Here is a 20,266-nt window from a genome sequence, read left to right on the forward strand (position 1 = left end):
CACTGCCACCAACAATTGCCTCTCTCACTAGCACTGTTGCCAGAGATGCAATCTTCAAGCGCAAAGGATTAAAAATCACCTTTTTACCCCGTACGCTGCTTATTGACATGACACATTAGGTCTACATTCCACAGACTCAAAGCATAGATATATTTCCTCATTTTTTACTACTTGCAGCTTCACATTTAAATGCTGTATATACATCTAAGATCACCCAGAATGCAATCTGGAAACCAACCATCAGATGGCATCAGAACACCTACCACGTTAGATAGCTATATCTCCAGGCACCTCCCCGTGTCAGCATTGATGGGTTAGGCTGTGGCCGCTAGACACCAAGACAGCCTCCATTTTCCCAATTTCAAAGGTTTTCACTCTTCCTCCACAGAGGTCCCTTTTTTCTTTCCTGAGACTTTGGACAGCAGAATCCCTTGGGAAGAAGCTCCTTCTCCAGCCAGTAGCGAGGGTTCTGGTGTTATCCATGGAACCCTTGGTGGCAGAGTGGCACCTCCAAGCATGTCCGTGGGCGACTAACAACCATTTCCTTCGGTATGGCCCCATGGCTTTCCATGATGTCATTTGAAGGAGGTGGTTTCAAAAAGGCTCACACCGACTAGCAGGTTCTAGACAATACACATGAGCCTTGACACCTTCCAAGGTACTGGATATCTGGGGGTGGCGGGATACTGAGCTACCTGTGAGGCGATAGCTGGATAGAAAGTGAGCATAATTGCATTGGCCGGGAATCGAACCCGGGCCTCCCGCGTGGCAGGCGAGAATTCTACCACTGAACCACCAATGCTCTTTGGCAGGACACATGTGGCTTCCCTGGCCTGACAGGTGCTAAAAGGTGCTGCTTTAGGCCATGGTAACCATCTCTGTGAATACATTCAGATGTGGGTCAAGTCCACCCAAAGACATGCCTTTCTTCAGCCGTACACACCACCACTGTGAACATGTAGGACAGCCCATTGCGTCTTTGAGGCTAGAAAGCCTTTCCATTGGAGAAGAAAAGCCCCAAGACTGGGCCAGAGCTTTTTCTAAGTACCTTTGACTTGGGGTTGACTTGTCAAAATCAATGTCAGTGCCTATTAATCTACCTTGCGACTTTGCCGGATGGACCCACTCCCCATTCACATCCGTAGGAGATCTTTAGAGGGGCTCCACATTGGCCTGATGTGAGACTCTGCAAAGTCAATAGGAGCTGCCTGAAACAGAGAGGAACCGATCTTTTCCCATGAAAGCCTTCTATAAGCAGAATGTGGAAAGTGGCCGTGGAGCGGCAGGCGAGGTTGCCTCCCAGCCAAAGAATTTCCTGAAGTTTTTGTCCCGTAGGACCGGTAGCATATTACATCCTCCTATTTTTGCTGGGTCTTCCTGCCTGGAGCAGAGTGGCGCAGCGGAAGCGTGCTGGGCCCATAACCCAGAGGTCGATGGATCGAAACCATCCTCTGCTAAGTTGACCTTTTTCTCTGGCAATCTCTCTTTCTTTGCTTAGGCAAAGGGCTTTCTTTCACCCAGAAAATGCTTTGATTAATCGGGGAGCACACCGCAGACAGCCCGGCAACAAACCCAGCCCTCAATGCGCCAAGTCCCCTACACGTGCTGTCTTTCAGCTCTTTGCTTTCACTTGTCTAATCTGTCCATCCTAAGACAAAACTCATACAATATTCCAACAGTCTGAACTGTGGAATTCATTGATCTATTCATAGATTTCTTGAGGGAGATTGTTGATAAATATTTCTGTCCCAAACAGAGGATCTTCTCCAACCCAGTCTGCACGAGGGCCACCATATTTCCTCTGACCATTGACCTGTACCGGGTTAATATGACATCTTTCCATCCACTCCGCAAGGGAAGATTTATTGTCTTTATACAGAGTTGTAATCCAAGCCTCGCTCTCAGCGTTCATCGCGTTGTTGTCCATCATTGGAGAATGATCTGCTCTCTCCATGGGCCCTAATCAGTGGGCAGAAGGCTAGCCCCTAGTTCCCTCCAAAAGCCCTGTTCTGGTTGGGTCTGTGACACTTCTGTGTCAAGGAAGTGGGACGTGATTGTGGTGATAAAACCAGTGGAAACCTCTCAGCTTCTACATGGCACTTGCACTTTTTGCACTAATGGAATATTGTCTCTTGGCCATGGAAGGCTGGCCGTGCTTTGGGTAATAGATTGCTTTGGTCCAACACTGCCTTGCGCGACTTCTGGCAGGCAAAGCAAGCACTTTATGCTTTGTGTTAGTCCTTCTGTGTCAATTTATGGGCTGAAGCCACATCTGCCCGAGAGTGTCAACGCCATGGCACATGTTACGAGGATGACTCCTGCTTGGCCTTTTGACTAGAGAGGCGAGGCTTTTCCCACAGCGCTCAGTGCCGAACCTGAAGAAAAAAAAAATCCAAAGCAGGTCACCCCACGTGAGGGATTTCCTTTGGAGGATGCGGGCATTGATCCCGCTACCTCTCGCATGCTAAGCGAGCGCTCTACCACTTGAGCTAATCCCCCTTGGCTCCGGTGCTTTTTTTGCGCTCTCGTTGATCACTGCTCTCTTATGTGCTACGCGGCATAAAGTCCACCATCTGTTTTGTGTAACTGTGTTTCATTCAGCACAGCACAATGCAGCATCCCAGTGCTATATACCACCTGCCAGCAATCAACTCCTTCACTGCCACCAACAATTGCCTCTCTCACTAGCACTGTTGCCAGAGATGCAATCTTCAAGCGCAAAGGATTAAAAATCACCTTTTTACCCCGTACGCTGCTTATTGACATGACACATTAGGTCTACATTCCACAGACTCAAAGCATAGATATATTTCCTCATTTTTTACTACTTGCAGCTTCACATTTAAATGCTGTATATACATCTAAGATCACCCAGAATGCAATCTGGAAACCAACCATCAGATGGCATCAGAACACCTACCACGTTAGATAGCTATATCTCCAGGCACCTCCCCGTGTCAGCATTGATGTGTTAGGCTGTGGCCGCTAGACACCAAGACAGCCTCCATTTTCCCAATTTCAAAGGTTTTCACTCTTCCTCCACAGAGGTCCCTTTTTTCTTTCCTGAGACTTTGGACAGCAGAATCCCTTGGGAAGAAGCTCCTTCTCCAGCCAGTAGCGAGGGTTCTGGTGTTATCCATGGAACCCTTGGTGGCAGAGTGGCACCTCCAAGCATGTCCGTGGGCGACTAACAACCATTTCCTTCGGTATGGCCCCATGGCTTTCCATGATGTCATTTGAAGGAGGTGGTTTCAAAAAGGCTCACACCGACTAGCAGGTTCTAGACAATACACATGAGCCTTGACACCTTCCAAGGTACTGGATATCTGGGGGTGGCGGGATACTGAGCTACCTGTGAGGCGATAGCTGGATAGAAAGTGAGCATAATTGCATTGGCCGGGAATCGAACCCGGGCCTCCCGCGTGGCAGGCGAGAATTCTACCACTGAACCACCAATGCTCTTTGGCAGGACACATGTGGCTTCCCTGGCCTGACAGGTGCTAAAAGGTGCTGCTTTAGGCCATGGTAACCATCTCTGTGAATACATTCAGATGTGGGTCAAGTCCACCCAAAGACATGCCTTTCTTCAGCCGTACACACCACCACTGTGAACATGTAGGACAGCCCATTGCGTCTTTGAGGCTAGAAAGCCTTTCCATTGGAGAAGAAAAGCCCCAAGACTGGGCCAGAGCTTTTTCTAAGTACCTTTGACTTGGGGTTGACTTGTCAAAATCAATGTCAGTGCCTATTAATCTACCTTGCGACTTTGCCGGATGGACCCACTCCCCATTCACATCCGTAGGAGATCTTTAGAGGGGCTCCACATTGGCCTGATGTGAGACTCTGCAAAGTCGATAGGAGCTGCCTGAAACAGAGAGGAACCGATCTTTTCCCATGAAAGCCTTCTATAAGCAGAATGTGGAAAGTGGCCGTGGAGCGGCAGGCGAGGTTGCCTCCCAGCCAAAGAATTTCCTGAAGTTTTTGTCCCGTAGGACCGGTAGCATATTACATCCTCCTATTTTTGCTGGGTCTTCCTGCCTGGAGCAGAGTGGCGCAGCGGAAGCGTGCTGGGCCCATAACCCAGAGGTCGATGGATTGAAACCATCCTCTGCTAAGTTGACCTTTTTCTCTGGCAATCTCTCTTTCTTTGCTTAGGCAAAGGGCTTTCTTTCACCCAGAAAATGCTTTGATTAATCGGGGAGCACACCGCAGACAGCCCGGCAACAAACCCAGCCCTCAATGCGCCAAGTCCCCTACACGTGCTGTCTTTCAGCTCTTTGCTTTCACTTGTCTAATCTGTCCATCCTAAGACAAAACTCATACAATATTCCAACAGTCTGAACTGTGGAATTCATTGATCTATTCATAGATTTCTTGAGGGAGATTGTTGATAAATATTTCTGTCCCAAACAGAGGATCTTCTCCAACCCAGTCTGCACGAGGGCCACCATATTTCCTCTGACCATTGACCTGTACCGGGTTAATATGACATCTTTCCATCCACTCCGCAAGGGAAGATTTATTGTCTTTATACAGAGTTGTAATCCAAGCCTCGCTCTCAGCGTTCATCGCGTTGTTGTCCATCATTGGAGAATGATCTGCTCTCTCCATGGGCCCTAATCAGTGGGCAGAAGGCTAGCCCCTAGTTCCCTCCAAAAGCCCTGTTCTGGTTGGGTCTGTGACACTTCTGTGTCAAGGAAGTGGGACGTGATTGTGGTGATAAAACCAGTGGAAACCTCTCAGCTTCTACATGGCACTTGCACTTTTTGCACTAATGGAATATTGTCTCTTGGCCATGGAAGGCTGGCCGTGCTTTGGGTAATAGATTGCTTTGGTCCAACACTGCCTTGCGCGACTTCTGGCAGGCAAAGCAAGCACTTTATGCTTTGTGTTAGTCCTTCTGTGTCAATTTATGGGCTGAAGCCACATCTGCCCGAGAGTGTCAACGCCATGGCACATGTTACGAGGATGACTCCTGCTTGGCCTTTTGACTAGAGAGGCGAGGCTTTTCCCACAGCGCTCAGTGCCGAACCTGAAGAAAAAAAAAATCCAAAGCAGGTCACCCCACGTGAGGGATTTCCTTTGGAGGATGCGGGCATTGATCCCGCTACCTCTCGCATGCTAAGCGAGCGCTCTACCACTTGAGCTAATCCCCCTTGGCTCCGGTGCTTTTTTTGCGCTCTCGTTGATCACTGCTCTCTTATGTGCATCTGTTTTGTGTAACTGTGTTTCATTCAGCACAGCACAATGCAGCATCCCAGTGCTATATACCACCTGCCAGCAATCAACTCCTTCACTGCCACCAACAATTGCCTCTCTCACTAGCACTGTTGCCAGAGATGCAATCTTCAAGCGCAAAGGATTAAAAATCACCTTTTTACCCCGTACGCTGCTTATTGACATGACACATTAGGTCTACATTCCACAGACTCAAAGCATAGATATATTTCCTCATTTTTTACTACTTGCAGCTTCACATTTAAATGCTGTATATACATCTAAGATCACCCAGAATGCAATCTGGAAACCAACCATCAGATGGCATCAGAACACCTACCACGTTAGATAGCTATATCTCCAGGCACCTCCCCGTGTCAGCATTGATGGGTTAGGCTGTGGCTGCTAGACACCAAGACAGCCTCCATTTTCCCAATTTCAAAGGTTTTCACTCTTCCTCCACAGAGGTCCCTTTTTTCTTTCCTGAGACTTTGGACAGCAGAATCCCTTGGGAAGAAGCTCCTTCTCCAGCCAGTAGCGAGGGTTCTGGTGTTATCCATGGAACCCTTGGTGGCAGAGTGGCACCTCCAAGCATGTCCGTGGGCGACTAACAACCATTTCCTTCGGTATGGCCCCATGGCTTTCCATGATGTCATTTGAAGGAGGTGGTTTCAAAAAGGCTCACACCGACTAGCAGGTTCTAGACAATACACATGAGCCTTGACACCTTCCAAGGTACTGGATATCTGGGGGCGGCGGGATACTGAGCTACCTGTGAGGCGATAGCTGGATAGAAAGTGAGCATAATTGCATTGGCCGGGAATCGAACCCGGGCCTCCCGCGTGGCAGGCGAGAATTCTACCACTGAACCACCAATGCTCTTTGGCAGGACACATGTGGCTTCCCTGGCCTGACAGGTGCTAAAAGGTGCTGCTTTAGGCCATGGTAACCATCTCTGTGAATACATTCAGATGTGGGTCAAGTCCACCCAAAGACATGCCTTTCTTCAGCCGTACACACCACCACTGTGAACATATAGGACAGCCCATTGCATCTTTGAGGCTAGAAAGCCTTTCCATTGGAGAAGAAAAGCCCCAAGACTGGGCCAGAGCTTTTTCTAAGTACCTTTGACTTGGGGTTGACTTGTCAAAATCAATGTCAGTGCCTATTAATCTACCTTGCGACTTTGCCGGATGGACCCACTCCCCATTCACATCCGTAGGAGATCTTTAGAGGGGCTCCACATTGGCCTGATGTGAGACTCTGCAAAGTCAATAGGAGCTGCCTGAAACAGAGAGGAACCGATCTTTTCCCATGAAAGCCTTCTATAAGCAGAATGTGGAAAGTGGCCGTGGAGCGGCAGGCGAGGTTGCCTCCCAGCCAAAGAATTTCCTGAAGTTTTTGTCCCGTAGGACCGGTAGCATATTACATCCTCCTATTTTTGCTGGGTCTTCCGGCCTGGAGCAGAGTGGCGCAGCGGAAGCGTGCTGGGCCCATAACCCAGAGGTCGATGGATCGAAACCATCCTCTGCTAAGTTGACCTTTTTCTCTGGCAATCTCTCTTTCTTTGCTTAGGCAAAGGGCTTTCTTTCACCCAGAAAATGCTTTGATTAATCGGGGAGCACACCGCAGACAGCCCGGCAACAAACCCAGCCCTCAATGCGCCAAGTCCCCTACACGTGCTGTCTTTCAGCTCTTTGCTTTCACTTGTCTAATCTGTCCATCCTAAGACAAAACTCATACAATATTCCAACAGTCTGAACTGTGGAATTCATTGATCTATTCATAGATTTCTTGAGGGAGATTGTTGATAAATATTTCTGTCCCAAACAGAGGATCTTCTCCAACCCAGTCTGCACGAGGGCCACCATATTTCCTCTGACCATTGACCTGTACCGGGTTAATATGACATCTTTCCATCCACTCCGCAAGGGAAGATTTATTGTCTTTATACAGAGTTGTAATCCAAGCCTCGCTCTCAGCGTTCATCGCGTTGTTGTCCATCATTGGAGAATGATCTGCTCTCTCCATGGGCCCTAATCAGTGGGCAGAAGGCTAGCCCCTAGTTCCCTCCAAAAGCCCTGTTCTGGTTGGGTCTGTGACACTTCTGTGTCAAGGAAGTGGGACGTGATTGTGGTGATAAAACCAGTGGAAACCTCTCAGCTTCTACATGGCACTTGCACTTTTTGCACTAATGGAATATTGTCTCTTGGCCATGGAAGGCTGGCCGTGCTTTGGGTAATAGATTGCTTTGGTCCAACACTGCCTTGCGCGACTTCTGGCAGGCAAAGCAAGCACTTTATGCTTTGTGTTAGTCCTTCTGTGTCAATTTATGGGCTGAAGCCACATCTGCCCGAGAGTGTCAACGCCATGGCACATGTTACGAGGATGACTCCTGCTTGGCCTTTTGACTAGAGAGGCGAGGCTTTTCCCACAGCGCTCAGTGCCGAGCCTGAAGAAAAAAAAAATCCAAAGCAGGTCACCCCACGTGAGGGCTTTCCTTTGGAGGATGCGGGCATTGATCCCGCTACCTCTCGCATGCTAAGCGAGCGCTCTACCACTTGAGCTAATCCCCCTTGGCTCCGGTGCTTTCTTTGCGCTCTCGTTGATCACTGCTCTTTTATGTGCTACGCGGCATAAAGTCCACCATCTGTTTTGTGTAACTGTGTTTCATTCAGCACAGCACAATGCAGCATCCCAGTGCTATATACCACCTGCCAGCAATCAACTCCTTCACTGCCACCAACAATTGCCTCTCTCACTAGCACTGTTGCCAGAGATGCAATCTTCAAGCGCAAAGGATTAAAAATCACCTTTTTACCCCGTACGCTGCTTATTGACATGACACATTAGGTCTACATTCCACAGACTCAAAGCATAGATATATTTCCTCATTTTTTACTACTTGCAGCTTCACATTTAAATGCTGTATATACATCTAAGATCACCCAGAATGCAATCTGGAAACCAACCATCAGATGGCATCAGAACACCTACCACGTTAGATAGCTATATCTCCAGGCACCTCCCCGTGTCAGCATTGATGGGTTAGGCTGTGGCTGCTAGACACCAAGACAGCCTCCATTTTCCCAATTTCAAAGGTTTTCACTCTTCCTCCACAGAGGTCCCTTTTTTCTTTCCTGAGACTTTGGACAGCAGAATCCCTTGGGAAGAAGCTCCTTCTCCAGCCAGTAGCGAGGGTTCTGGTGTTATCCATGGAACCCTTGGTGGCAGAGTGGCACCTCCAAGCATGTCCGTGGGCGACTAACAACCATTTCCTTCGGTATAGCCCCATGGCTTTCCATGATGTCATTTGAAGGAGGTGGTTTCAAAAAGGCTCACACCGACTAGCAGGTTCTAGACAATACACATGAGCCTTGACACCTTCCAAGGTACTGGATATCTGGGGGCGGCGGGATACTGAGCTACCTGTGAGGCGATAGCTGGATAGAAAGTGAGCATAATTGCATTGGCCGGGAATCGAACCCGGGCCTCCCGTGTGGCAGGCGAGAATTCTACCACTGAACCACCAATGCTCTTTGGCAGGACACATGTGGCTTCCCTGGCCTGACAGGTGCTAAAAGGTGCTGCTTTAGGCCATGGTAACCATCTCTGTGAATACATTCAGATGTGGGTCAAGTCCACCCAAAGACATGCCTTTCTTCAGCCGTACACACCACCACTGTGAACATGTAGGACAGCCCATTGCGTCTTTGAGGCTAGAAAGCCTTTCCATTGGAGAAGAAAAGCCCCAAGACTGGGCCAGAGCTTTTTCTAAGTACCTTTGACTTGGGGTTGACTTGTCAAAATCAATGTCAGTGCCTATTAATCTACCTTGCGACTTTGCCGGATGGACCCACTCCCCATTCACATCCGTAGGAGATCTTTAGAGGGGCTCCACATTGGCCTGATGTGAGACTCTGCAAAGTCAATAGGAGCTGCCTGAAACAGAGAGGAACCGATCTTTTCCCATGAAAGCCTTCTATAAGCAGAATGTGGAAAGTGGCCGTGGAGCGGCAGGCGAGGTTGCCTCCCAGCCAAAGAATTTCCTGAAGTTTTTGTCCCGTAGGACCGGTAGCATATTACATCCTCCTATTTTTGCTGGGTCTTCCGGCCTGGAGCAGAGTGGTGCAGCGGAAGCGTGCTGGGCCCATAACCCAGAGGTCGATGGATCGAAACCATCCTCTGCTAAGTTGACCTTTTTCTCTGGCAATCTCTCTTTCTTTGCTTAGGCAAAGGGCTTTCTTTCACCCAGAAAATGCTTTGATTAATCGGGGAGCACACCGCAGACAGCCCGGCAACAAACCCAGCCCTCAATGCGCCAAGTCCCCTACACGTGCTGTCTTTCAGCTCTTTGCTTTCACTTGTCTAATCTGTCCATCCTAAGACAAAACTCATACAATATTCCAACAGTCTGAACTGTGGAATTCATTGATCTATTCATAGATTTCTTGAGGGAGATTGTTGATAAATATTTCTGTCCCAAACAGAGGATCTTCTCCAACCCAGTCTGCACGAGGGCCACCATATTTCCTCTGACCATTGACCTGTACCGGGTTAATATGACATCTTTCCATCCACTCCGCAAGGGAAGATTTATTGTCTTTATACAGAGTTGTAATCCAAGCCTCGCTCTCAGCGTTCATCGCGTTGTTGTCCATCATTGGAGAATGATCTGCTCTCTCCATGGGCCCTAATCAGTGGGCAGAAGGCTAGCCCCTAGTTCCCTCCAAAAGCCCTGTTCTGGTTGGGTCTGTGACACTTCTGTGTCAAGGAAGTGGGACGTGATTGTGGTGATAAAACCAGTGGAAACCTCTCAGCTTCTACATGGCACTTGCACTTTTTGCACTAATGGAATATTGTCTCTTGGCCATGGAAGGCTGGCCGTGCTTTGGGTAATAGATTGCTTTGGTCCAACACTGCCTTGCGCGACTTCTGGCAGGCAAAGCAAGCACTTTATGCTTTGTGTTAGTCCTTCTGTGTCAATTTATGGGCTGAAGCCACATCTGCCCGAGAGTGTCAACGCCATGGCACATGTTACGAGGATGACTCCTGCTTGGCCTTTTGACTAGAGAGGCGAGGCTTTTCCCACAGCGCTCAGTGCCGAGCCTGAAGAAAAAAAAAATCCAAAGCAGGTCACCCCACGTGAGGGCTTTCCTTTGGAGGATGCGGGCATTGATCCCGCTACCTCTCGCATGCTAAGCGAGCGCTCTACCACTTGAGCTAATCCCCCTTGGCTCCGGTGCTTTCTTTGCGCTCTCGTTGATCACTGCTCTCTTATGTGCTACGCGGCATAAAGTCCACCATCTGTTTTGTGTAACTGTGTTTCATTCAGCACAGCACAATGCAGCATCCCAGTGCTATATACCACCTGCCAGCAATCAACTCCTTCACTGCCACCAACAATTGCCTCTCTCACTAGCACTGTTGCCAGAGATGCAATCTTCAAGCGCAAAGGATTAAAAATCACCTTTTTACCCCGTACGCTGCTTATTGACATGACACATTAGGTCTACATTCCACAGACTCAAAGCATAGATATATTTCCTCATTTTTTACTACTTGCAGCTTCACATTTAAATGCTGTATATACATCTAAGATCACCCAGAATGCAATCTGGAAACCAACCATCAGATGGCATCAGAACACCTACCACGTTAGATAGCTATATCTCCAGGCACCTCCCCGTGTCAGCATTGATGGGTTAGGCTGTGGCCGCTAGACACCAAGACAGCCTCCATTTTCCCAATTTCAAAGGTTTTCACTCTTCCTCCACAGAGGTCCCTTTTTTCTTTCCTGAGACTTTGGACAGCAGAATCCCTTGGGAAGAAGCTCCTTCTCCAGCCAGTAGCGAGGGTTCTGGTGTTATCCATGGAACCCTTGGTGGCAGAGTGGCACCTCCAAGCATGTCCGTGGGCGACTAACAACCATTTCCTTCGGTATAGCCCCATGGCTTTCCATGATGTCATTTGAAGGAGGTGGTTTCAAAAAGGCTCACACCGACTAGCAGGTTCTAGACAATACACATGAGCCTTGACACCTTCCAAGGTACTGGATATCTGGGGGCGGCGGGATACTGAGCTACCTGTGAGGCGATAGCTGGATAGAAAGTGAGCATAATTGCATTGGCCGGGAATCGAACCCGGGCCTCCCGTGTGGCAGGCGAGAATTCTACCACTGAACCACCAATGCTCTTTGGCAGGACACATGTGGCTTCCCTGGCCTGACAGGTGCTAAAAGGTGCTGCTTTAGGCCATGGTAACCATCTCTGTGAATACATTCAGATGTGGGTCAAGTCCACCCAAAGACATGCCTTTCTTCAGCCGTACACACCACCACTGTGAACATGTAGGACAGCCCATTGCGTCTTTGAGGCTAGAAAGCCTTTCCATTGGAGAAGAAAAGCCCCAAGACTGGGCCAGAGCTTTTTCTAAGTACCTTTGACTTGGGGTTGACTTGTCAAAATCAATGTCAGTGCCTATTAATCTACCTTGCGACTTTGCCGGATGGACCCACTCCCCATTCACATCCGTAGGAGATCTTTAGAGGGGCTCCACATTGGCCTGATGTGAGACTCTGCAAAGTCAATAGGAGCTGCCTGAAACAGAGAGGAACCGATCTTTTCCCATGAAAGCCTTCTATAAGCAGAATGTGGAAAGTGGCCGTGGAGCGGCAGGCGAGGTTGCCTCCCAGCCAAAGAATTTCCTGAAGTTTTTGTCCCGTAGGACCGGTAGCATATTACATCCTCCTATTTTTGCTGGGTCTTCCGGCCTGGAGCAGAGTGGTGCAGCGGAAGCGTGCTGGGCCCATAACCCAGAGGTCGATGGATCGAAACCATCCTCTGCTAAGTTGACCTTTTTCTCTGGCAATCTCTCTTTCTTTGCTTAGGCAAAGGGCTTTCTTTCACCCAGAAAATGCTTTGATTAATCGGGGAGCACACCGCAGACAGCCCGGCAACAAACCCAGCCCTCAATGCGCCAAGTCCCCTACACGTGCTGTCTTTCAGCTCTTTGCTTTCACTTGTCTAATCTGTCCATCCTAAGACAAAACTCATACAATATTCCAACAGTCTGAACTGTGGAATTCATTGATCTATTCATAGATTTCTTGAGGGAGATTGTTGATAAATATTTCTGTCCCAAACAGAGGATCTTCTCCAACCCAGTCTGCACGAGGGCCACCATATTTCCTCTGACCATTGACCTGTACCGGGTTAATATGACATCTTTCCATCCACTCCGCAAGGGAAGATTTATTGTCTTTATACAGAGTTGTAATCCAAGCCTCGCTCTCAGCGTTCATCGCGTTGTTGTCCATCATTGGAGAATGATCTGCTCTCTCCATGGGCCCTAATCAGTGGGCAGAAGGCTAGCCCCTAGTTCCCTCCAAAAGCCCTGTTCTGGTTGGGTCTGTGACACTTCTGTGTCAAGGAAGTGGGACGTGATTGTGGTGATAAAACCAGTGGAAACCTCTCAGCTTCTACATGGCACTTGCACTTTTTGCACTAATGGAATATTGTCTCTTGGCCATGGAAGGCTGGCCGTGCTTTGGGTAATAGATTGCTTTGGTCCAACACTGCCTTGCGCGACTTCTGGCAGGCAAAGCAAGCACTTTATGCTTTGTGTTAGTCCTTCTGTGTCAATTTATGGGCTGAAGCCACATCTGCCCGAGAGTGTCAACGCCATGGCACATGTTACGAGGATGACTCCTGCTTGGCCTTTTGACTAGAGAGGCGAGGCTTTTCCCACAGCGCTCAGTGCCGAGCCTGAAGAAAAAAAAAATCCAAAGCAGGTCACCCCACGTGAGGGCTTTCCTTTGGAGGATGCGGGCATTGATCCCGCTACCTCTCGCATGCTAAGCGAGCGCTCTACCACTTGAGCTAATCCCCCTTGGCTCCGGTGCTTTCTTTGCGCTCTCGTTGATCACTGCTCTCTTATGTGCTACGCGGCATAAAGTCCACCATCTGTTTTGTGTAACTGTGTTTCATTCAGCACAGCACAATGCAGCATCCCAGTGCTATATACCACCTGCCAGCAATCAACTCCTTCACTGCCACCAACAATTGCCTCTCTCACTAGCACTGTTGCCAGAGATGCAATCTTCAAGCGCAAAGGATTAAAAATCACCTTTTTACCCCGTACGCTGCTTATTGACATGACACATTAGGTCTACATTCCACAGACTCAAAGCATAGATATATTTCCTCATTTTTTACTACTTGCAGCTTCACATTTAAATGCTGTATATACATCTAAGATCACCCAGAATGCAATCTGGAAACCAACCATCAGATGGCATCAGAACACCTACCACGTTAGATAGCTATATCTCCAGGCACCTCCCCGTGTCAGCATTGATGGGTTAGGCTGTGGCCGCTAGACACCAAGACAGCCTCCATTTTCCCAATTTCAAAGGTTTTCACTCTTCCTCCACAGAGGTCCCTTTTTTCTTTCCTGAGACTTTGGACAGCAGAATCCCTTGGGAAGAAGCTCCTTCTCCAGCCAGTAGCGAGGGTTCTGGTGTTATCCATGGAACCCTTGGTGGCAGAGTGGCACCTCCAAGCATGTCCGTGGGCGACTAACAACCATTTCCTTCGGTATGGCCCCATGGCTTTCCATGATGTCATTTGAAGGAGGTGGTTTCAAAAAGGCTCACACCGACTAGCAGGTTCTAGACAATACACATGAGCCTTGACACCTTCCAAGGTACTGGATATCTGGGGGTGGCGGGATACTGAGCTACCTGTGAGGCGATAGCTGGATAGAAAGTGAGCATAATTGCATTGGCCGGGAATCGAACCCGGGCCTCCCGCGTGGCAGGCGAGAATTCTACCACTGAACCACCAATGCTCTTTGGCAGGACACATGTGGCTTCCCTGGCCTGACAGGTGCTAAAAGGTGCTGCTTTAGGCCATGGTAACCATCTCTGTGAATACATTCAGATGTGGGTCAAGTCCACCCAAAGACATGCCTTTCTTCAGCCGTACACACCACCACTGTGAACATGTAGGACAGCCCATTGCGTCTTTGAGGCTAGAAAGCCTTTCCATTGGAGAAGAAAAGCCCCAAGACTGGGCCAGAGCTTTTTCTAAGTACCTTTGACTTGGGGTTGACTTGTCAAAATCAATGTCAGTGCCTATTAATCTACCTTGCGACTTTGCCGGATGGACCCACTCCCCATTCACATCCGTAGGAGATCTTTAGAGGGGCTCCACATTGGCCTGATGTGAGACTCTGCAAAGTCAATAGGAGCTGCCTGAAACAGAGAGGAACCGATCTTTTCCCATGAAAGCCTTCTATAAGCAGAATGTGGAAAGTGGCCGTGGAGCGGCAGGCGAGGTTGCCTCCCAGCCAAAGAATTTCCTGAAGTTTTTGTCCCGTAGGACCGGTAGCATATTACATCCTCCTATTTTTGCTGGGTCTTCCGGCCTGGAGCAGAGTGGCGCAGCGGAAGCGTGCTGGGCCCATAACCCAGAGGTCGATGGATCGAAACCATCCTCTGCTAAGTTGACCTTTTTCTCTGGCAATCTCTCTTTCTTTGCTTAGGCAAAGGGCTTTCTTTCACCCAGAAAATGCTTTGATTAATCGGGGAGCACACCGCAGACAGCCCGGCAACAAACCCAGCCCTCAATGCGCCAAGTCCCCTACACGTGCTGTCTTTCAGCTCTTTGCTTTCACTTGTCTAATCTGTCCATCCTAAGACAAAACTCATACAATATTCCAACAGTCTGAACTGTGGAATTCATTGATCTATTCATAGATTTCTTGAGGGAGATTGTTGATAAATATTTCTGTCCCAAACAGAGGATCTTCTCCAACCCAGTCTGCACGAGGGCCACCATATTTCCTCTGACCATTGACCTGTACCGGGTTAATATGACATCTTTCCATCCACTCCGCAAGGGAAGATTTATTGTCTTTATACAGAGTTGTAATCCAAGCCTCGCTCTCAGCGTTCATCGCGTTGTTGTCCATCATTGGAGAATGATCTGCTCTCTCCATGGGCCCTAATCAGTGGGCAGAAGGCTAGCCCCTAGTTCCCTCCAAAAGCCCTGTTCTGGTTGGGTCTGTGACACTTCTGTGTCAAGGAAGTGGGACGTGATTGTGGTGATAAAACCAGTGGAAACCTCTCAGCTTCTACATGGCACTTGCACTTTTTGCACTAATGGAATATTGTCTCTTGGCCATGGAAGGCTGGCCGTGCTTTGGGTAATAGATTGCTTTGGTCCAACACTGCCTTGCGCGACTTCTGGCAGGCAAAGCAAGCACTTTATGCTTTGTGTTAGTCCTTCTGTGTCAATTTATGGGCTGAAGCCACATCTGCCCGAGAGTGTCAACGCCATGGCACATGTTACGAGGATGACTCCTGCTTGGCCTTTTGACTAGAGAGGCGAGGCTTTTCCCACAGCGCTCAGTGCCGAACCTGAAGAAAAAAAAAATCCAAAGCAGGTCACCCCACGTGAGGGATTTCCTTTGGAGGATGCGGGCATTGATCCCGCTACCTCTCGCATGCTAAGCGAGCGCTCTACCACTTGAGCTAATCCCCCTTGGCTCCGGTGCTTTTTTTGCGCTCTCGTTGATCACTGCTCTCTTATGTGCTACGCGGCATAAAGTCCACCATCTGTTTTGTGTAACTGTGTTTCATTCAGCACAGCACAATGCAGCATCCCAGTGCTATATACCACCTGCCAGCAATCAACTCCTTCACTGCCACCAACAATTGCCTCTCTCACTAGCACTGTTGCCAGAGATGCAATCTTCAAGCGCAAAGGATTAAAAATCACCTTTTTACCCCGTACGCTGCTTATTGACATGACACATTAGGTCTACATTCCACAGACTCAAAGCATAGATATATTTCCTCATTTTTTACTACTTGCAGCTTCACATTTAAATGCTGTATATACATCTAAGATCACCCAGAATGCAATCTGGAAACCAACCATCAGATGGCATCAGAACACCTACCACGTTAGATAGCTATATCTCCAGGCACCTCCCCGTGTCAGCATTGATGGGTTAGGCTGTGGCCGCTAGACACCAAGACAGCCTCCATTTTCCCAATTTCAAAGGTTTTCACTCTTCCTCCACAGAGGTCCCTTTTTTCTTTCCTGAGACTTTGGACAGCAGAATCCCTTGGGAAGAAGCTCCTTCTCCAGCCAGTAGCGAGGGTTCTGGTGTTATCCATGGAACCCTTGGTGGCAGAGTGGCACCTCCAAGCATGTCCATGGGCGACTAACAACCATTTCCTTCGGTATGGCCCCATGGCTTTCCATGATGTCATTTGAAGGAGGTGGTTTCAAAAAGGCTCACACCGACTAGCAGGTTCTAGACAATACACATGAGCCTTGACACCTTCCAAGGTACTGGATATCTGGGGGCGGCGGGATACTGAGCTACCTGTGAGGCGATAGCTGGATAGAAAGTGAGCATAATTGCATTGGCCGGGAATCGAACCCGGGCCTCCCGCGTGGCAGGCGAGAATTCTACCACTGAACCACCAATGCTCTTTGGCAGGACACATGTGGCTTCCCTGGCCTGACAGGTGCTAAAAGGTGCTGCTTTAGGCCATGGTAACCATCTCTGTGAATACATTCAGATGTGGGTCAAGTCCACCCAAAGACATGCCTTTCTTCAGCCGTACACACCACCACTGTGAACATGTAGGACAGCCCATTGCGTCTTTGAGGCTAGAAAGCCTTTCCATTGGAGAAGAAAAGCCCCAAGACTGGGCCAGAGCTTTTTCTAAGTACCTTTGACTTGGGGTTGACTTGTCAAAATCAATGTCAGTGCCTATTAATCTACCTTGCGACTTTGCCGGATGGACCCACTCCCCATTCACATCCGTAGGAGATCTTTAGAGGGGCTCCACATTGGCCTGATGTGAGACTCTGCAAAGTCAATAGGAGCTGCCTGAAACAGAGAGGAACCGATCTTTTCCCATGAAAGCCTTCTATAAGCAGAATGTGGAAAGTGGCCGTGGAGCGGCAGGCGAGGTTGCCTCCCAGCCAAAGAATTTCCTGAAGTTTTTGTCCCGTAGGACCGGTAGCATATTACATCCTCCTATTTTTGCTGGGTCTTCCGGCCTGGAGCAGAGTGGTGCAGCGGAAGCGTGCTGGGCCCATAACCCAGAGGTCGATGGATCGAAACCATCCTCTGCTAAGTTGACCTTTTTCTCTGGCAATCTCTCTTTCTTTGCTTAGGCAAAGGGCTTTCTTTCACCCAGAAAATGCTTTGATTAATCGGGGAGCACACCGCAGACAGCCCGGCAACAAACCCAGCCCTCAATGCGCCAAGTCCCCTACACGTGCTGTCTTTCAGCTCTTTGCTTTCACTTGTCTAATCTGTCCATCCTAAGACAAAACTCATACAATATTCCAACAGTCTGAACTGTGGAATTCATTGATCTATTCATAGATTTCTTGAGGGAGATTGTTGATAAATATTTCTGTCCCAAACAGAGGATCTTCTCCAACCCAGTCTGCACGAGGGCCACCATATTTCCTCTGACCATTGACCTGTACCGGGTTAATATGACATCTTTCCATCCACTCCGCAAGGGAAGATTTATTGTCTTTATACAGAGTTGTAATCCAAGCCTCGCTCTCAGCGTTCATCGCGTTGTTGTCCATCATTGGAGAATGATCTGCTCTCTCCATGGGCCCTAATCAGTGGGCAGAAGGCTAGCCCCTAGTTCCCTCCAAAAGCCCTGTTCTGGTTGGGTCTGTGACACTTCTGTGTCAAGGAAGTGGGACGTGATTGTGGTGATAAAACCAGTGGAAACCTCTCAGCTTCTACATGGCACTTGCACTTTTTGCACTAATGGAATATTGTCTCTTGGCCATGGAAGGCTGGCCGTGCTTTGGGTAATAGATTGCTTTGGTCCAACACTGCCTTGCGCGACTTCTGGCAGGCAAAGCAAGCACTTTATGCTTTGTGTTAGTCCTTCTGTGTCAATTTATGGGCTGAAGCCACATCTGCCCGAGAGTGTCAACGCCATGGCACATGTTACGAGGATGACTCCTGCTTGGCCTTTTGACTAGAGAGGCGAGGCTTTTCCCACAGCGCTCAGTGCCGAGCCTGAAGAAAAAAAAAATCCAAAGCAGGTCACCCCACGTGAGGGCTTTCCTTTGGAGGATGCGGGCATTGATCCCGCTACCTCTCGCATGCTAAGCGAGCGCTCTACCACTTGAGCTAATCCCCCTTGGCTCCGGTGCTTTCTTTGCGCTCTCGTTGATCACTGCTCTTTTATGTGCTACGCGGCATAAAGTCCACCATCTGTTTTGTGTAACTGTGTTTCATTCAGCACAGCACAATGCAGCATCCCAGTGCTATATACCACCTGCCAGCAATCAACTCCTTCACTGCCACCAACAATTGCCTCTCTCACTAGCACTGTTGCCAGAGATGCAATCTTCAAGCGCAAAGGATTAAAAATCACCTTTTTACCCCGTACGCTGCTTATTGACATGACACATTAGGTCTACATTCCACAGACTCAAAGCATAGATATATTTCCTCATTTTTTACTACTTGCAGCTTCACATTTAAATGCTGTATATACATCTAAGATCACCCAGAATGCAATCTGGAAACCAACCATCAGATGGCATCAGAACACCTACCACGTTAGATAGCTATATCTCCAGGCACCTCCCCGTGTCAGCATTGATGGGTTAGGCTGTGGCCGCTAGACACCAAGACAGCCTCCATTTTCCCAATTTCAAAGGTTTTCACTCTTCCTCCACAGAGGTCCCTTTTTTCTTTCCTGAGACTTTGGACAGCAGAATCCCTTGGGAAGAAGCTCCTTCTCCAGCCAGTAGCGAGGGTTCTGGTGTTATCCATGGAACCCTTGGTGGCAGAGTGGCACCTCCAAGCATGTCCGTGGGCGACTAACAACCATTTCCTTCGGTATGGCCCCATGGCTTTCCATGATGTCATTTGAAGGAGGTGGTTTCAAAAAGGCTCACACCGACTAGCAGGTTCTAGACAATACACATGAGCCTTGACACCTTCCAAGGTACTGGATATCTGGGGGTGGCGGGATACTGAGCTACCTGTGAGGCGATAGCTGGATAGAAAGTGAGCATAATTGCATTGGCCGGGAATCGAACCCGGGCCTCCCGCGTGGCAGGCGAGAATTCTACCACTGAACCACCAATGCTCTTTGGCAGGACACATGTGGCTTCCCTGGCCTGACAGGTGCTAAAAGGTGCTGCTTTAGGCCATGGTAACCATCTCTGTGAATACATTCAGATGTGGGTCAAGTCCACCCAAAGACATGCCTTTCTTCAGCCGTACACACCACCACTGTGAACATGTAGGACAGCCCATTGCGTCTTTGAGGCTAGAAAGCCTTTCCATTGGAGAAGAAAAGCCCCAAGACTGGGCCAGAGCTTTTTCTAAGTACCTTTGACTTGGGGTTGACTTGTCAAAATCAATGTCAGTGCCTATTAATCTACCTTGCGACTTTGCCGGATGGACCCACTCCCCATTCACATCCGTAGGAGATCTTTAGAGGGGCTCCACATTGGCCTGATGTGAGACTCTGCAAAGTCAATAGGAGCTGCCTGAAACAGAGAGGAACCGATCTTTTCCCATGAAAGCCTTCTATAAGCAGAATGTGGAAAGTGGCCGTGGAGCGGCAGGCGAGGTTGCCTCCCAGCCAAAGAATTTCCTGAAGTTTTTGTCCCGTAGGACCGGTAGCATATTACATCCTCCTATTTTTGCTGGGTCTTCCGGCCTGGAGCAGAGTGGCGCAGCGGAAGCGTGCTGGGCCCATAACCCAGAGGTCGATGGATCGAAACCATCCTCTGCTAAGTTGACCTTTTTCTCTGGCAATCTCTCTTTCTTTGCTTAGGCAAAGGGCTTTCTTTCACCCAGAAAATGCTTTGATTAATCGGGGAGCACACCGCAGACAGCCCGGCAACAAACCCAGCCCTCAATGCGCCAAGTCCCCTACACGTGCTGTCTTTCAGCTCTTTGCTTTCACTTGTCTAATCTGTCCATCCTAAGACAAAACTCATACAATATTCCAACAGTCTGAACT

The 20,266-nt window shown here is 48.9% G+C and overlaps 13 non-coding genes across 13 annotated transcripts; all 13 read right to left on the minus strand.

Moving 5' to 3' along the window:
• Positions 1-731: 731 nt before the first annotated feature.
• Positions 732-802, minus strand: TRNAG-GCC (transfer RNA glycine (anticodon GCC)). Its single transcript has one exon. It is a non-coding gene; the product is annotated as a tRNA-Gly (tRNA).
• Positions 803-2,426: 1,624 nt separating this feature from the next.
• Positions 2,427-2,499, minus strand: TRNAA-AGC (transfer RNA alanine (anticodon AGC)). The gene has a single exon. It is a non-coding gene; the product is annotated as a tRNA-Ala (tRNA).
• Positions 2,500-3,388: 889 nt separating this feature from the next.
• On the minus strand, positions 3,389-3,459 carry TRNAG-GCC (transfer RNA glycine (anticodon GCC)). Its single transcript has one exon. It is a non-coding gene; the product is annotated as a tRNA-Gly (tRNA).
• A 1,624-nt stretch (positions 3,460-5,083) lies between these two features.
• TRNAA-AGC (transfer RNA alanine (anticodon AGC)) lies at positions 5,084-5,156 on the minus strand. The gene has a single exon. It is a non-coding gene; the product is annotated as a tRNA-Ala (tRNA).
• Positions 5,157-6,025: 869 nt separating this feature from the next.
• TRNAG-GCC (transfer RNA glycine (anticodon GCC)) lies at positions 6,026-6,096 on the minus strand. Its single transcript has one exon. It is a non-coding gene; the product is annotated as a tRNA-Gly (tRNA).
• A 1,624-nt stretch (positions 6,097-7,720) lies between these two features.
• On the minus strand, positions 7,721-7,793 carry TRNAA-AGC (transfer RNA alanine (anticodon AGC)). Its single transcript has one exon. It is a non-coding gene; the product is annotated as a tRNA-Ala (tRNA).
• Positions 7,794-10,377: 2,584 nt separating this feature from the next.
• TRNAA-AGC (transfer RNA alanine (anticodon AGC)) lies at positions 10,378-10,450 on the minus strand. The gene has a single exon. It is a non-coding gene; the product is annotated as a tRNA-Ala (tRNA).
• A 2,584-nt stretch (positions 10,451-13,034) lies between these two features.
• Positions 13,035-13,107, minus strand: TRNAA-AGC (transfer RNA alanine (anticodon AGC)). Its single transcript has one exon. It is a non-coding gene; the product is annotated as a tRNA-Ala (tRNA).
• Positions 13,108-13,996: 889 nt separating this feature from the next.
• TRNAG-GCC (transfer RNA glycine (anticodon GCC)) lies at positions 13,997-14,067 on the minus strand. The gene has a single exon. It is a non-coding gene; the product is annotated as a tRNA-Gly (tRNA).
• Positions 14,068-15,691: 1,624 nt separating this feature from the next.
• On the minus strand, positions 15,692-15,764 carry TRNAA-AGC (transfer RNA alanine (anticodon AGC)). Its single transcript has one exon. It is a non-coding gene; the product is annotated as a tRNA-Ala (tRNA).
• An 889-nt stretch (positions 15,765-16,653) lies between these two features.
• TRNAG-GCC (transfer RNA glycine (anticodon GCC)) lies at positions 16,654-16,724 on the minus strand. Its single transcript has one exon. It is a non-coding gene; the product is annotated as a tRNA-Gly (tRNA).
• Positions 16,725-18,348: 1,624 nt separating this feature from the next.
• On the minus strand, positions 18,349-18,421 carry TRNAA-AGC (transfer RNA alanine (anticodon AGC)). The gene has a single exon. It is a non-coding gene; the product is annotated as a tRNA-Ala (tRNA).
• An 889-nt stretch (positions 18,422-19,310) lies between these two features.
• On the minus strand, positions 19,311-19,381 carry TRNAG-GCC (transfer RNA glycine (anticodon GCC)). Its single transcript has one exon. It is a non-coding gene; the product is annotated as a tRNA-Gly (tRNA).
• Positions 19,382-20,266: the final 885 nt, after the last annotated feature.

This window comes from Staurois parvus, unplaced genomic scaffold (assembly GCF_062004578.1).
Source record: "Staurois parvus isolate SC_StPar_1 unplaced genomic scaffold, SC_StPar_1.0 ptg001130l, whole genome shotgun sequence".
NCBI classification, from domain to species: domain Eukaryota; kingdom Metazoa; phylum Chordata; class Amphibia; order Anura; family Ranidae; genus Staurois; species Staurois parvus.